This window comes from Palaemon carinicauda, chromosome 31, assembly GCF_036898095.1.
Source record: "Palaemon carinicauda isolate YSFRI2023 chromosome 31, ASM3689809v2, whole genome shotgun sequence".
Classification (NCBI taxonomy): domain Eukaryota; kingdom Metazoa; phylum Arthropoda; class Malacostraca; order Decapoda; family Palaemonidae; genus Palaemon; species Palaemon carinicauda.
Genome location: NC_090755.1, coordinates 76,182,888 through 76,198,298, shown reverse-complemented (window position 1 = coordinate 76,198,298; position 15,411 = coordinate 76,182,888). Strand labels below are relative to the sequence as shown.

At 42.5% G+C, this 15,411-nt stretch overlaps 1 protein-coding gene across 2 annotated transcripts in view; it reads right to left on the bottom strand.

Annotated features, from left to right (window-relative positions):
• Positions 1-15,411, bottom strand: part of LOC137625019 (zinc finger protein 382-like) — a 418,403-nt gene that overhangs the window by 325,837 nt on the left and 77,155 nt on the right. Inside the window, exon 4 of one of the 2 annotated variants that reach the window (XR_011040801.1) lies at positions 4,757-4,888. The exons of the other annotated variant lie outside the window; for it this stretch is intronic. The gene's annotated coding sequence lies outside the window, so the exon portion shown is untranslated. Of the gene's footprint in view, positions 1-4,756; positions 4,889-15,411 lie in introns of those variants that run through there. 2 annotated transcript variants of the gene reach the window in all.

Genomic DNA, 15,411 nt, shown 5'->3' with positions numbered 1-15,411 from the left:
TAGCCTGAACCTAGGTAGGGGGAGAGTCGATGGCTAATTGGAATGTGCCAATAGGCGTCTAACAAGTCTATAGAGACGGAATATGCCCTCTTGGGCAGTAAGGTCCTTATGTGTTGCAGTGTTAGCATTTTGAATTTGCAATTCACTATGAACTTGTTGAGTGGCGACAAGTCCAGAATGACTCTGAGCTTTTCCGAGTCTTTCTTGGGAACACAAAACAGCCTCCCTTAGAAATTGATGGGCTTCACCCTTCGGATCACCTTTTTTCTCCAACAGTTCTTGAACGTACTCCTCCATAACGGGGGTGGAGTGTTGGAAAAACCGAAGGCACGGGGGTGGAGTGCTGTACCAGCTTCCGCCCAGTCCATTCTTGAGTAGGCTGTGGGCCCAGGGATCGAAGGTCCACCGATCCCGAAATTTCAGAAGTCTCCCTCTTACCGGTATCACCTCACTTGGACTGCCGTCCTGAGGTCTTGCCTTCCTGACCACGACCACCCCTGAATCCCCTTCCCCTTGAGGGGCGTCTAGACGAGCCTCTGGCTGCTCCTCGAGGCTTTGCTCGAAAGGAAGTAGACTGCCCTTCGAACGCTGGGGTGAATGCCGTGGACTGTGTCGACACGGCCTGGGGTACCCACTGACAGTTGGTCGGGGTTTGTGCCACGATCTGGGGCACTGGGGGCAATGGCAATTGCAGTTGCTGTTGCTGTCTAAGAGGCTTGGCTGGCCGAGACGGTAGCCTAGTCCTCAAAGTCTTCCTCTTTGGTTGAGGACCCTCATCCGGGGAAGACTTTCTTTTGATAGCCAGGCCCCACTTCTGGAGAAGGTTTCTATTCTCCAAGGCGGCCTTATCAACAACTTCTTTGACCAAGTCGGTAGGGAAAAGGTCTTTTCCCCAAATGTTGGAGGAGATTAGTTTCTTTGGCTCGTGCCTCACCGTAGCCGAGGTAAACACGAACTCCCTACAAGCTCTCCTTGCCTTGACGAAGCCATAAAGGTCCTTCGTCACTGTGGCCAGATGAGGCTTGGCCACTACCATGAACATTTCATGGACCTTGGGGTCACTTGCCATCGTCTCGAGAGTAGTCTGAAGAGACATTGAGGCAGACAGTCTTTCTTTTGTATCGAACTCACTTCGCAAAAGAAAGTCAGACAGCTTAGGGAGGTCCTTGCCGAACTGACGTCCGGCAATATCAGCCTCCAACTTTCCCACTGAGAACGTAAGATGGACGTCCTTCCAGTCTTTGTGGTCCATAGGCAGGGCCAGCGACAAGGGTTTACACTCCTCTAGGGAGGGGCAAGACTCTCTGGCCTCGATTGCTTTTAGTACAGCCAGAAACCCTTTCTGTAAAAAGGGGAAGGCTCTAGTAGGCGAGGACACAAAGGAAGGGAGCTTCCTATTCAATGCGGCTACCTTTGAGTTAGAGAAGCCCCTCTCTTTCATCGAGGATGAAAGTAGAGCTTGAGCCTTAGCATGGTCCATCACTATGACCTCCTTCGGCTCTTGTCTCCTCCTTTGAAGCTGGTTCCTTCCTCAGCCGGACATAACAGTCCGGATATGATGCCTTGCTGGGCCAGAATTCCACCCTCCAGGGGAACTGAGCCCAGCTTATCCGAGATGACGATCTTTCCAGTCGTCATCGGCATGTGCTCAGCATACCTCCATGGGTTAGCATCTGAGCACAAGGGAAGGTCTTTCACATTGAGCTTTTTCTGGGGCCCATGTGATTCTGCAAGGCACTGCATTCGCAGTTCCATTGCAGCCGCCTTCTCCTGATTCTCCTTCTGCATTTGTTGGATCATTCCAACAATAGAAGAGAGGGCCTGTCCCAGCTCTACTGGGAGACCGGCCGATATAAAGGGGCTTGAACTTCATCCTGGGCTTCTGCCAGGAGGTCTTCCTCCTGACACCCGTCCACATCAGACATCCTGTCATCTAGCTGGATGTCTTGCATCGCGACCGCGACTTCAGCATCCACCTGGATCTGAACTTAGGGGATCTCCTCTTGAGGCTAGGGAATCACTGCATCAGCTGATGCCTTAGGGAAAGGATACGCCCTCATCTTCTCACTTGGAAGATAAGGGCCAGAAGTGTTCTTTTGGAAGCCCCTTACCCAGGAACGAAGCTTCTTCCTAGCTATTTAAATGTCTCAGTAATCAGGTTAGTGCACACAGTACATACCTGAGGGTCCCAATACCGGAGATCATCCTTGGAGACAGCGTATGCTGCGTGTCTCCTACAAAACTCATGTCCGCAGAGGTTCTTGCTGCTGACATTGCAGAAAGCACTTCCCCACTTCGGAGTGTCCTTCTGTAAAGAGAAGAAATTTCCATGAGTATCAAGTGAACTATGTATCACTGGATATGCATAGTATAGCATAACAATTCAGAAAGGAAAGACACACACTTGTGTTTCCCTCACAACCCATTGTTGCAGCCTTCCAGATAATAAAATCAAAATGGTTTATCTCTTCTAGAGTAACCAATGCAAGGTTTCCAGAGGAAACAGGTGGAGCTCACACCTAAGCAATGATTTTAAAATCCTGGATAATAGACAGGGAAGAACTCAGCTTCCTATCTGTAGGGCAACAGCAAAGGGATGTGCAAGAAAAAACAATAGTTTTCTTCTTACTGTATATGTTATACTGAAGAATACTAGTACAGTATAGGGGGATGTGTGCCGGCCTGCCTTTGCCGGCCGGCACACACCACAACTAGCTTTAAAGTATACTACTTAACAGCTATAGGGCGGCAGCACTCTGGTTCAAATGCCTGTGCCGGTCGGCAGCAACTGCCGGCCAGTAACAGCCAGTGTTGGCCGGCAATGGCTGCCGGCCAGCAACTACACAAGGTAGTACCCAGCTGCCGGCCACACTCTTGGTGACCGGCAGACAAGGGCTGACATAAGCCGGCCGGCAAAGGTACAAGACCGATGCCAGCTGGCAGCAAAAGAACCAGAGGACTACACCTGCCCGGCTGCCGGGACAAGTACAGCACTAGAAGAAAAAAAAAAAAAAAAAAAAAAAAAAAAAAAAAAAAAAAAAATAGAATGGATGCCGGGATAAGAGTGTACACAACCTCCAAGCCCGGCAACCGAAAGAGTGCATATAAGGAAGGGGAGAAACTAATTCAGGCTTCCTTGACCAATGCCGTCCGGCTCTGCCGGCAGGCATGGATGAGGGACCAAGAGAGGTCCGGGCAGCACTCGAAAACATAAGACCCTTGCCGGCCGGCAAGGGGCTGAGTCAATTCCACATCCTAACCTATACTAGGTCCAGATGTAGAACGACGTACAGTACAGTAATGGCTCGGCCATTACGAAGAAAGAGGGGGAAGGGACAAGAGGGTCCTGCCAACCTTGCTTTAGTGACAGATCACCCGCAGCCAAGAAACTTATCTTAGCCTAAGGGAGATCTAAGGGGAAAGGCCAGCAATACTTGCCAGCTTCCAGAGCACCAAAGCAAGGAAGGCGTTGCTACTCCCAAGGGAAGAACTTATCCTCCCCCGAGAACAGCAACAAGGACTAGTCTGGTAGATCACAAAAGAAGGAATCATATCCACAGAAACCTTCGGTAGTGACCTAAGGGAGCTAAGCTCCCTTTGAATGTGTTAGGTCAGCGAGGGGGACTCAGCCCCAAGCCAGACAACACAGACTCAGACTAAAAACTCTGTTGTTCTGTCCCTCTTGAACCATAACTACAAGAACAGGAAGGTACAGTAACACCCTAGTATAGTTTTATCGAAAATAAATTCGGAAAAAACCACTTAGGGATAAGCCCAAGGCTTAAACAGAGGGAAAGGGATTGCATACCTTCTCCGAAGAAAAGAAAGCAACCGGGGAGTATGATAAAGTATACTAAGGCTCCATAAGCAACTAGCCTAGGCACCAAGAGAATCGATTACCTAATTCACCGAAACTCACTCGTATACTATGTTGGAAATATTCCACACAGTCTAAAATGTATAAAATATAGCCTAAAGCTTCAATAAAATTTTAATTACACTCGGAAAAACCATAATCATGCATGAAGTACTAGGACCAAACGACTAGGCTACATGGCCTAGCGTAGGCCAGAATGGCGAATACTTCGCCAAATAATACTAAGCACGAAAGGAAATCCTATGTAATGCTAAATAGCTAAAATTTATTAAAGCAAAACAACCAGGAATGTCGCTCTGACTAACTAATTTATACCTAGCGAGCGACAGCGTCCAAGACGCCTCTGGTAGGCTACGGCTCTTGTATCAAAGATTAATCCTATTAATCACTCAAAATTTTACCAAGAGCCTACATTTATACATAAAAGACACTATACTCAACTTATCAGAGGCCGACGAAGACGGAGAAGCCATGAAAAGTTGAATAAATCCAAGATTTGCGAGAAAAATAAGAAAAAACACCGAGTTGTTAAGCTACGCAAAAAGGAATACAGATGGCGCCAGGATTGGCGCCAGGCACGCATACGAATCGGGGGATAGGGAAGCCTTGGGAGCGGCTCCCCTTTTTCTTTCCCGAATTCGTATCTCGCCAATCACCTCCTACAAGACGAAATCTCTGTCCAGGATGTAGATTGCCATGTGACATGTCTAGAATACGTCCTCTGATATGTCGCGATATCCCTTTCACGAGGGATACTCGCTCCAGGAGTTAGAATTCTGGTACCTTAAGGTAAATTCTCTGGGAATATCGCCGTAGTTGTAATATACCCTAGGAAGCTACCCTATAGGAACTTCCATCAGGACGACATGGCTTGAGCCCAAAAAATATGTTATATGAACTGATGTATCGTTGATCATTAATTCTAGAAGAGTTTTTCCATAGATTTCGAATTTGACGCCATCGTCTTAAATGGTCTGTCAACAACAGTCCAACTGGGGTATTTTCAGGATTCTGAGAAGATGAGAAAAGGTGGAGACTTAGATACAGTATTACTCATATCCTGCATATCACATCAACTGTCAGAAAAATTTACAAAATTTAATATTTCATAATATCATTTTCCTAAAACACAAGCCAATTACTTTACAACAGTCTTATAATGCCTCATGCTCAATTTTAAGACAGGCTATAAAGGTAAAAGAGGAGTCCCACTACATCCACTATACATGTGGGTTACTAAGTGTCTAATGCAAGTTTAGGAGTTATTCCCAATGTTGTCAGAACTCATTAAAAGAGAGAATGGAAGAAAGCATTTCCAGTAAAGTGAAGGGTTTGAAACAATGTACAGTAATTTATCTTAGACTAGATAAACTTTATCCAAAACCCATTAACTTATGATAGTCTTGAGTTTCTATTTAGGTGGGAAAGGGTCTTACAATACCATTCAAAATAACATGAACCAGGGCTTTTGTAGTAAGCAAACTAGCATGAAGTATCTGTTAAACTATAAGCTCTGTAGACTACCAGGAAGACATGAAATAGACTGGTACCTTATCAATTTTATGGGTTGCGCACTTTTGAACAGTCATACAAAACTGATATGTCTCCCTTATCCCCATAAATATTGCATAAAAATTTACTGAAAATGCTAAACAGTGAAGCAATTATGTAATTTTGAGGATGACAAAGGTGAGTCTGAAATAGCTAATCAAGTCCCCCTTCCCTTTACAAATTAAAACCTGGATCACAGCTACCTCAGCACCAACAAAATGCATGTCAATGGACTTAGAGATTAAATCCCCAAGGTCAAAATGTACTAATATGGATAGGGAAACCCAATAAGCCAAATTAATGATGAACCTCCATAAGACCTCACTATAAAGTAAAGATTTACTTCCATTTTCACCATAATGTTTATCAAACAATTTTAGATAAAGGTGCTCCAAGATACCAAAAAAACAAACCACATCTAGAATTTTTTTATGCTCCAACTAAATTCATGGAAAAAAAAATCAACCAAAATATCCAGTCTCACATTAAAACCTTAATATTCTTATTATTATTATTATTATTATTGGAAAATCAGGATGCTATAAGCCCAAGGGCTCCAACAGGAAAAAATAGCCCAGTGACAAAAAGAAATATGGAAATAAATAAACTATTTGAGAATTAAATTGAACAATCAAAATATTCTAAGAACAGTAACAACATTAAAACAGATCTTGCATATATAAACTATAAAAGGAGACTTCTGTCACCCTGTTCAACATAAAAAAAAAAAAAAAAAAAATTGCTGCGAGTTTGAACTTTTGAAGTTCAACCGATTCAACTACTCAATTAGGAAATCAGTCCCCAACTTATTCACAACTGGAATAAAACTTCTAGAATACTGTCAAGTACAGTATTAAGCCTCGTGATGGAGAAGGCATTACTATTAGAATTAACTGCATACCTTGCATCATGAACAGGATGGTACTGTCCAGGAAGATCTGAAGGTAAAGGCTGGTCAGAATTATGAAAAATCTTATGCAACCTGCATAAAGAACTAATTGAATGCTGGTGCTATAGATTAATGTCCAGATCAGGAATAAGAAATTTAATAGACCTTGAATTCTTTTTCCACAAATTAAGATGAGAATAGGTAGCTGAAGACCAGACAGAGGGACAATACTCAAAACAAGGTAGCATGAAAGAATTAAAACACTTCAGAATAGATTGATCACAGAAAATCTTACAAGACTTTCTCAATAAGCCAATTTTCAGTGCAATTGAAGAAGACAGACAGACCTAATGTATTTCTCAAAATAAATGTACTATCGAAATTCACACCTAAGATTTTAAAAGTCATACAGAGTTAAAGAAACATTATTAATCCTGATATCTGGATATTGAAGAGCCCCTGTTCTCGACCGGCTTACAATCATACTTTGAGTTTTGCTAGGATTCAACTTCATGCCTCATAATTTGCACTATACACTAATTTTACCTGAATCTCTATTAAGGTATTCAGCAACCCAAGATCTACATCCAGGAACTGGAATTGATGTAAAGACAATAGTATTATCTCCATATGCCACAACCTTGTTTTCTAGGCCAAAAACACGACATGTGTATATAGTATGAAAAGTAATGGGCCAAGAACACTACCCTGAAGAACACCATATATCACATTCCTATCCTCCTTATGGTGCCCATCAACAACAGCTCTTTGTGACCTATTACTTAGAAATTCAATAATGATGCTAGGAAAACACTCACCCACTCCCAACTGTGAGTTTGAAAACAAGGGCCTCGTGATTAACACGGTCAAAGGCAGTACTAAATTCAGGGCCAATCATACAAACTTCCTGACCACAATCAAGTGATGTCTGTACATCATTAGATATTGTGAGAAGGGCATCACATGCTCCAAGGCCTTTATAAAAGCCAGATTACAAACTAAAGAACAGATAACTACATCCAGCAAACCTATTTACATGTTTTGCCAAGATATTCAAAAACTTTAGATAATATTGGAGTTATGGATATTGGGCAGTAATCAGTTGAACTTGTGCTACAACAAATACATTTACAGAGTGGAGTAACATAACCAATTCTCCAGCAAGTGCTAAAAGCTCCTCTTCTTGCTAACTTGTGCAAAATATCAGATAACTTTAGAGCTAAGAAATCTGCAGACAATAAAAACACAAAGGAAAAATACCATTTGTATCTACACCTCCATAAGCATCAAGGTCCATCAAGAAAGTTTTAATTTCCAGAGATCGAAAAGCTAAAAGAGTTAGTTTAGCCTCAGGAATAAACAAATTAGGAAGATCAAGTTTCTCATTACTCTGCTTATTGTCAAACATATCAGCCAAAAGGGTTGCCTTTTCCTTTGGATAGTGAGTGACAGAGCCATCTGGTGTAAGTATAGGAGGAACTGTTGCATCTACTGCAAATTTAAGGGTAGCCCACCACTTTTGCTCCTGGGTTGTACCAGAAAGGATTTCTTTTAAGTTTAAATTGTACTCCTTTTCAGTTGAGCATAAACTCTCTGAGCAAAAGCTCTAAGCTGAGTATAGTTATTCCAAAGCAAATCTGACATGGATTTCTCTGGGACAAACCTGGAAATTAGGGTGATGATGTGATCTGTTCCTCTGTTGACACTATTTTACCAACAGCTTGATGTGACATTGCTGGAAACTTTGACTCTTTTCTTTACACAATTGTAACTACAGTTTTAAAGGTTTATAGGCTACTCATGAATGGCACAGGAATGGGGCAGTGACATTGCCCTAACAAACAGGACAATGCCCTAGAGACTGACCATATATACACATGATCAGCACCCTTGCTTTGCGTCATGCTTCAAGGAAACACGTAGGCTACAAGTCGTCTAACGAAAACACCAAACACTTATATTAAGTACAGTTAAGCTGTACTGTAGTGATATTATTGTACATATATCACAGTAATATACACTACAGTATCAGTGAGCATTAGGTTACAATACAATATTACTAGATAGAAACAACAATTGTTATACAGAACAGTAAGGGGATGATGACAACTCGGTTACCTTAGCACAATACTGTACAGTAACCTTACTGTGTCCAGTATGTAGTGTACATGTGTGCAAATGCACTGTGCACTGCACATATGATTACTAACCATTATAGAAACCAAATTAAAACAACATCAGGCAGTATTTACTCTGTTAATCATTAGCTCGGGCACCCACTCGTGGCAAGGGGCAGAGACTTTTTAGGTTAGGAGTTAGCCCACCCTAGTGCAGCATTTATTCGCGAAAATCCCCTTTTTGTGGCTGTCTGTAACCTAACTACCGTGAATAGCAAGGGCTGACTGTTCTGTATAGTACATACTTTTTTACTGTATGTGTGATTCCCTATGGTACTGTTGGTAAGAGATGACACATCAAGAGTTGCATCATGCTTCATGCCATGATACTTCACAGACCTTCGTACAAAAATGGTAAGTGGTGTTTGTGTACAATTTGTACACTTATTTTTAACGGTACAGTACTTTTATTCTCATAGTATACATATTGTATTATTATTATTATTATTATTATTATTATTACTTTCTAAGTTACAACACTAGTTGGAAAAGCAAGATGCTATAAGCCCAGGGGCTCCAACAGGGAAAATAGCCCAGTGAGGAAAGAAATTAAGGAAAAATAAAATATTTTAAGAACAATAACATTTAAACAAATATCTCCTATATAAATTCTTAAAACTTTAAAACAAGAAAAAGAGAAATAAGATAGAGTAGTGTGCCCGAGTGTACCCTCAAGCAAGAGAACTCTAACCCAAGTCAATGGAAGACCATGGTACAGTGGCTATGGCACTACCCAAGACTAGAGAACAATGGTTTGATTTTGGAGTGTCCTTTTCCTAGAGGAGCTGCTTACCATAGCTAAAGAGTATCTAATACCCTTACCAAGAGGAAAGTGGCCACTGAACAATCACAGTGCAGTAACCCCTTGGGGGAAAAAAAATTATTTGATATTCTTAGTGTTGTCAGGCGTATGAGGACAGAGGCGAATATGTAAAGAATAGACCAAACTATTCAGTGTCTGTGTGTAAGCAAAGGGAAAATGAACTGTAACTAGAGAAGGATCCAAGGTAGAAGTGTCTGGCCAGTCAAAGGAACCCATAACTCTAGCAGTAGTATCTCAACAGGCAGTTGGTGCCCTTGCCAACCTACTACCTACAATACAGTACAGTATCATAGCAATGTACAGTATTGTTATTATCTATACTATATAGTACTGTACGTAAATACTACTGTACTCTACAATATGTAATGTAGCCTACAGTGCAGTGACTTAACAAAATGGTGCAAGTCAATCTGCCGAAAACAGCAAACACGAGTGTTTCCTTAGCTATTAAGCTGTACTGCAGTGATAGCACTGCACATAAATTACATTAATATACTCTATAGTATCATCGAGTGTTTTATTAGATAGGAACAATAGTGTTTTGTAGTTACAGTACAAAAAAAAAAAAAAAAAAAAAAAAAAAAAAAAAAAAAAAAAAAAAAAAAAAAAAATTCATTGGGTGAGAACTAGTCAGATATTTGGAGTGCAACGGTGAAATCCGGCACTCAGACTCCGGCTGAGACCTTTTTGCACACGAACCTTTGTCATGTTTGATCTCAATTACACCTTTCCGGCCCCTTTTTTCATCGAATCTCCGGCTACACTGGAGATAACTCAAACATTCATTGAGGTTAATGTTATCGTACCGGTGACGGTCACGATCTCACGGGGACTAGCCTTTGCTACCGGATCTCCCATACAAACAGAGATCAAGCAGACGTCCAGAACCGGAGTTAACAATGTGATACCGATGAGGATTTCACAGTTTCATTATTACGGTTTCTTTTTCATCGAATCTCCGGCTTAACCGGATATCGTACAGGCGATCAGCATTGAGGTTAATATTAGATTTCCTCTGGTTCACGTTGTCACTATGACGGACCTTTGTTTGTACTGGGGATGGTTACCGGAGATCCGGTACAGTCGGAGATCACTCAGACCACGGGTGGCCAATCTTTTGTTTTACCTGTAAAAAAAAAAAAAAAAAAAAAAAAAAAAAAAAAAAAAAAAAATATTTATGAACGTAACTATGCCTATATTTATGCATGTATTTAATTCTAACTATGTATAAATATGGATAAATATCCATACAACATCGTGTTCAAATAGAATTAAATTAATTATGCCTATATTTATGCATGTATTTAATTCTAACTATGTATAAATATGGATAAATATCCATACAACATCGTGTTCAAATAGAATTAAAATAATTATGCCTATATTTATGCATGTATTTAATTCTAACTATGTATAAATATGGATAAATATCCATACAACATCGTGTTCAAATAGAATTAAATTAATTATGCCTATATTTATGCATGTATTTAATTCTAACTATGTATAAATATGGATAAATATCCATACAACATCGTGTTCAAATAGAATTAAAATAATTATGCCTATATTTATGCATGTATTTAATTCTAACTATGTATAAATATGGATAAATATCCATACAACATCGTGTTCAAATAGAATTAAATTAATTATGCCTATATTTATGCATATTCAATCCTAACTGTCTAAATATGGCTAAATATCCATACAACATAGTGTTCAAATAGAAATACATTAATTATGCCTATATTTATGCATAGTCAATTCTAACTATGTCTAGATATGGATAAATATCCATACAACATAGTGTTCATATAGAAATAAATTTCCACCCAGTGGCGAATGCGCCAACAGTGTCACATTTCATGAATGCAAGTGTCGCACTATACCCCAGAAGATAATACATTAAATAACTTGTCTTTAAAATGGCTTTTTAAGAGTATACAGCTGATCCCAGCCTGTGAATAGGATCGCTAACCAAAGTTCAAGGAACATCCAGACTTATGTCCCCTTTGTGTTACAGAAGGTTCGCCTGCATGGTTCCCATCAGGATGATGATGATTCTCTCTGGCCTGCAAAGAGAGGCTCTCCACCCTTGGGTATCGAAGTTGGGAAGGAATGCTCCATCTAGAGGTCCCTATCTCCTCGGAGTGTCCTCTCTAAGGTTGGACAACGACCCCATGGACGGGCAGGTATGTGGGGATGAGTTTTGAGCCTTCAGCTTTGCAATTACCTACGTCACCGACCTAGGACCATTAAAGGATCCTAATGTTCATGTTACCCTGCATAGACTGTGACGGCTAAAAGCAACACATTCTAAGGAAATCCAAGGGGCTATGACGAGCTCTAAGGTAGGGTGGTGAGTCAGTGCCGTTCAGGAACTCGGATATAGGTGGTACCATAAATCTGGAGGGCATAGACGTCCTCCCTCTGGGGGACCTAGATTTTACTCCCAGGTACTAGAATTCCCATTCAACGGATTCGTTCGTTTGAAAGAGATTGCCTTGGTTAGCTTAGACAAGGTACCGAAGGTAACGGTATTATTTCCTAAAGGGCAGGCCCGATCTGTCTGGACCAGGATGTTGTCAGCCTGGGGGGTACGATAATTCCAGGCTCTGCCCTTCCAGTTCGACCTACACGTTTGTTGGTCTGATCGGGTCAGTTGTGGGAAGTACGTTCTGTCTGAGACCTCTATCAGACAGGAATTGATAGTCGGTTTCCCACTCGTCATCACAGCCTTCCTCTGGTTCGACGATTTTGTATCTGACCCCCCATCATCAGGTGGTCTACCTCACTGATTCCCCAGGTACACAGTCCAACTCCGTTGGGATGTTTTGCCTGCATGCAGCCCTAGATCCGAACCCTCAGGCTCCTTTCATGGACACCAGAGAGGAAGCTACAGGAGTAGAAGACAGTCCCGACATCAAGGCGGACCTAGGAAAAAGGGGGCTCGGAGAAGGGAAGGACCTAGATTCACTCCCTCACAACGCGGTGGTCCTGGTAGAGGGAAGACTTTACCACTTTCGTGACCATTGGACTCGGTCTGTGGGATCATAGCATAGTCTCTAACGGTTTGAGATGAAAATGGCCTCAAGGTCCTCCTCCTCCACCAGTGACCTTCTCCCAGAAATACACTCCCGTCCTGAAAGAGTACACCACAGGGTTACTCAAGAAAAAGCAATCAAACGACTATCTCTTAGGTATGGACCTTACTTCCCCGTGGGACCGTCACCACCTCTGTCGATCTTACCGACCGCTATTAGCTTGCGCCTATAGCTCGAAACTTCTCTTCTTATCTGGGTTTCCACCTAAGCAGGAAAGCCTTTGTGTTCAAGACATGCCCTTCGGCCTCAACATTGATCCCAGGATATTCACGAAACTGGGAGAGGCAGTGTTAGAACAACTCAGTAACCAAGAGATACAGATCATTGCTTATCTGGCCGGTTGGCTCATTTGGGCCCGGCCGGCCATAGAAGGTAACAGAGCTACGAAGGAATTTCTTCGATCGCTCGACAACCTGTGATTTCGGGTCAATCTCCATAAGTCTCGCCTGCGACCATCAGGCCACTTAGAATGGTTAGCCATTCAGTGGGACCTTTCGAAGCACACGTTGTCTCTCCCTTCCAAAAGTAAGAGGAATAGGTTCCAAGCTCAAGAATTTCTCAAGCACAAACAGGTGTCCAAAGAGCCTAGAAAGTATCCTCGGCCTTTCCCAATTCACTTCAGTAACAGATCTCCTAATAAAAGCCAAACTCAAGACATCAATCGATTTTGGAGAAAGAGAGCTACAGTACCTATAAGAAGACAAGGTCTCGAAGATCCCCTCTGTCGGGAAAATGAGACTACGTCCATGGTCCGAACCGAAGAACCTCTCCAAAGCGGTTCCTCTACAATTCCCACCTCTACAAGTGACATTCCATTCAGCCGTGTCTCTAAGTGGATGGGGGGATTTCTCCGAACATCAGATGTTTCAGGTTCTTGGTCACTAGCCATGAAACAGTCCCATATCAATGTTCTCGAAGCCATGGCAGTGTTCTTGACCCTGAAGAGAGAGACTCCTCCGAGGTCGACCCACATCAGAGTAGTGTCAGACAGCACAGACGAGGTACACTACGGAAACAGGGGAGGATCCAAGTCACCCAACCTGAATCAGATCCTGGTCACTTTCTTCGCCTGGGCAACAGAAAAGAACTGGTTCCTGTCAGCACCTCACCTAGCGGGAGGCCAGGATGTGAGAACGGGCTCACTATCCAGGACGAGTTCCCTGGAGTCAGAATTTCACTCCGGTGGATACTCAGGTTCGTTCCAGGCATCCAGGTAGATCTATTCACATCTCAGATCAATCACAAACTTCCTTGTTATGTGACCCCAATCCTGGACCCTCGGGCTCATGCCATGGACACATTACCCCGGGATTGGAATCATTAGAGGAAGATTTCCCTATCTCTCCCAGTGAATCTTCTAAAAACTTTAACACCGACTGCGCTCCTTCCGGGGCGCAGTGGTTTTAGTACCACCTCACTGCCCAAGAACAGTTGGTTTCCTCTCCTCCTCGAGTGGAAACTCCGTCCCATCCGGATTCCATTCCTCAAACTGACCCGAGTATTCCAAACTCACTGTGTCAGATTACTCAAGGATGTCCAAAACCCTAACTTTGTGGACTACAGGAAGTTGGCAGCTCGTAGAGACTCGAACATTGAACCGGAAAACGATTTCTTACTCGAATCAGTCAAAAGGGACTCGACAATTCGCCAATATGATTCGGCCGTTAACCCCCAAAATAGGTGGTCCCCTTGGAAAGTTATTCCTCTTCTCCAAGATATTTTTCTATGTCCGGTCACCACTCTCAGGGCCTTTTTAGCCACGACTGCTACCCGATCGTCTGGCCCCTTGTTTATCAGGGAACAAGGAGGTACCATTCCCATACGTGGTATTAGGCTATAGATCCTATACTTCGTTTGACAAGCCAATCCGGGATCATTTCCCCCAGAAGATGGACTTTGATGACCTTATAAAGTTCACGGGTTGGGAATCTCCTATGGTCTTCAAACGCCACTATCTAATGAACTTACAGGCTCTTAAATACCCAACAGTTGCAGCTGGGAGCCGTATCTCTCCCCAGTGATCTTTTGTTCTTCCTTTCATCCATCTCTTTTCTTCTCCCTCCTACCCGCCACTCGCACCACGACGCCGCTTCCTTGGTGGTTCGTTAGCCCTAAGTTTATTACATATTAGGTTATGTTTGTAACTATTATTGATTACCGTTGTTACAGGGTTGGGATATTCTTAGCCATGTCAGTTTTGTAGCATGTTTCCTCTGATACTCGGAGGCTTCCCTGTTATCATGTTTGTTTACCTTAATTATTTATGATTTTCTTTACATGGTGTTGTTTCTCTCCCCTCTTTAAATTAGTTATTGTTGGGCTTGGAAGGCATTCTCTGGTACATTTTCACCCAGCGCCACAGATCGACCCAGAAAAGGGATTTTGACGAAGGAAAAATCTATTTCTGGGGAGAGACCTGTGGCGCCCGGTGAAACCCTTCCCCTTTATTTTACACAATCCCACCCTTTCCTTTCCAAGCCATCATGGCCATACAGAAGGATGTTGTTCAGATGGCGCTCGCGTCGTGGCGTGGGTGGTGTGGCGCTGGTGGTTGGCAAGGGCCTTTGTATCGGCCCATCCCTTTGACGAAGGAATTAACTAAATGGAAGACAACCTGTGAATAGTGGATTTCACGCGCCTTTGCTTTATACACGACACCCTAAAGGTGCTCGCGCGAGGGTTGTAACCTCAGCATTCCATGCTTTTATCTTTCTCTGGTATAATTGGAAGGTTTTATCAGAAAAGGTATATAAGAAGGACTCTTTTCACCGGGCGCCACAGGTCTCTCCCCAGAAATAGATTTTTCCTTCGTCAAAATCCCTTTATTTGCGTACCGTACAAGTGTCCTGATGACTAAAGTTGTGTGTACCGCAGTCTTACCATATACAGTACTTTGCACATGAGTGTACACATACTGAACACTTACTGAAATGTGTTCACACCGTAATGCAATATTTAAACTGTGATAGAAACTAAGTAAAACCAAT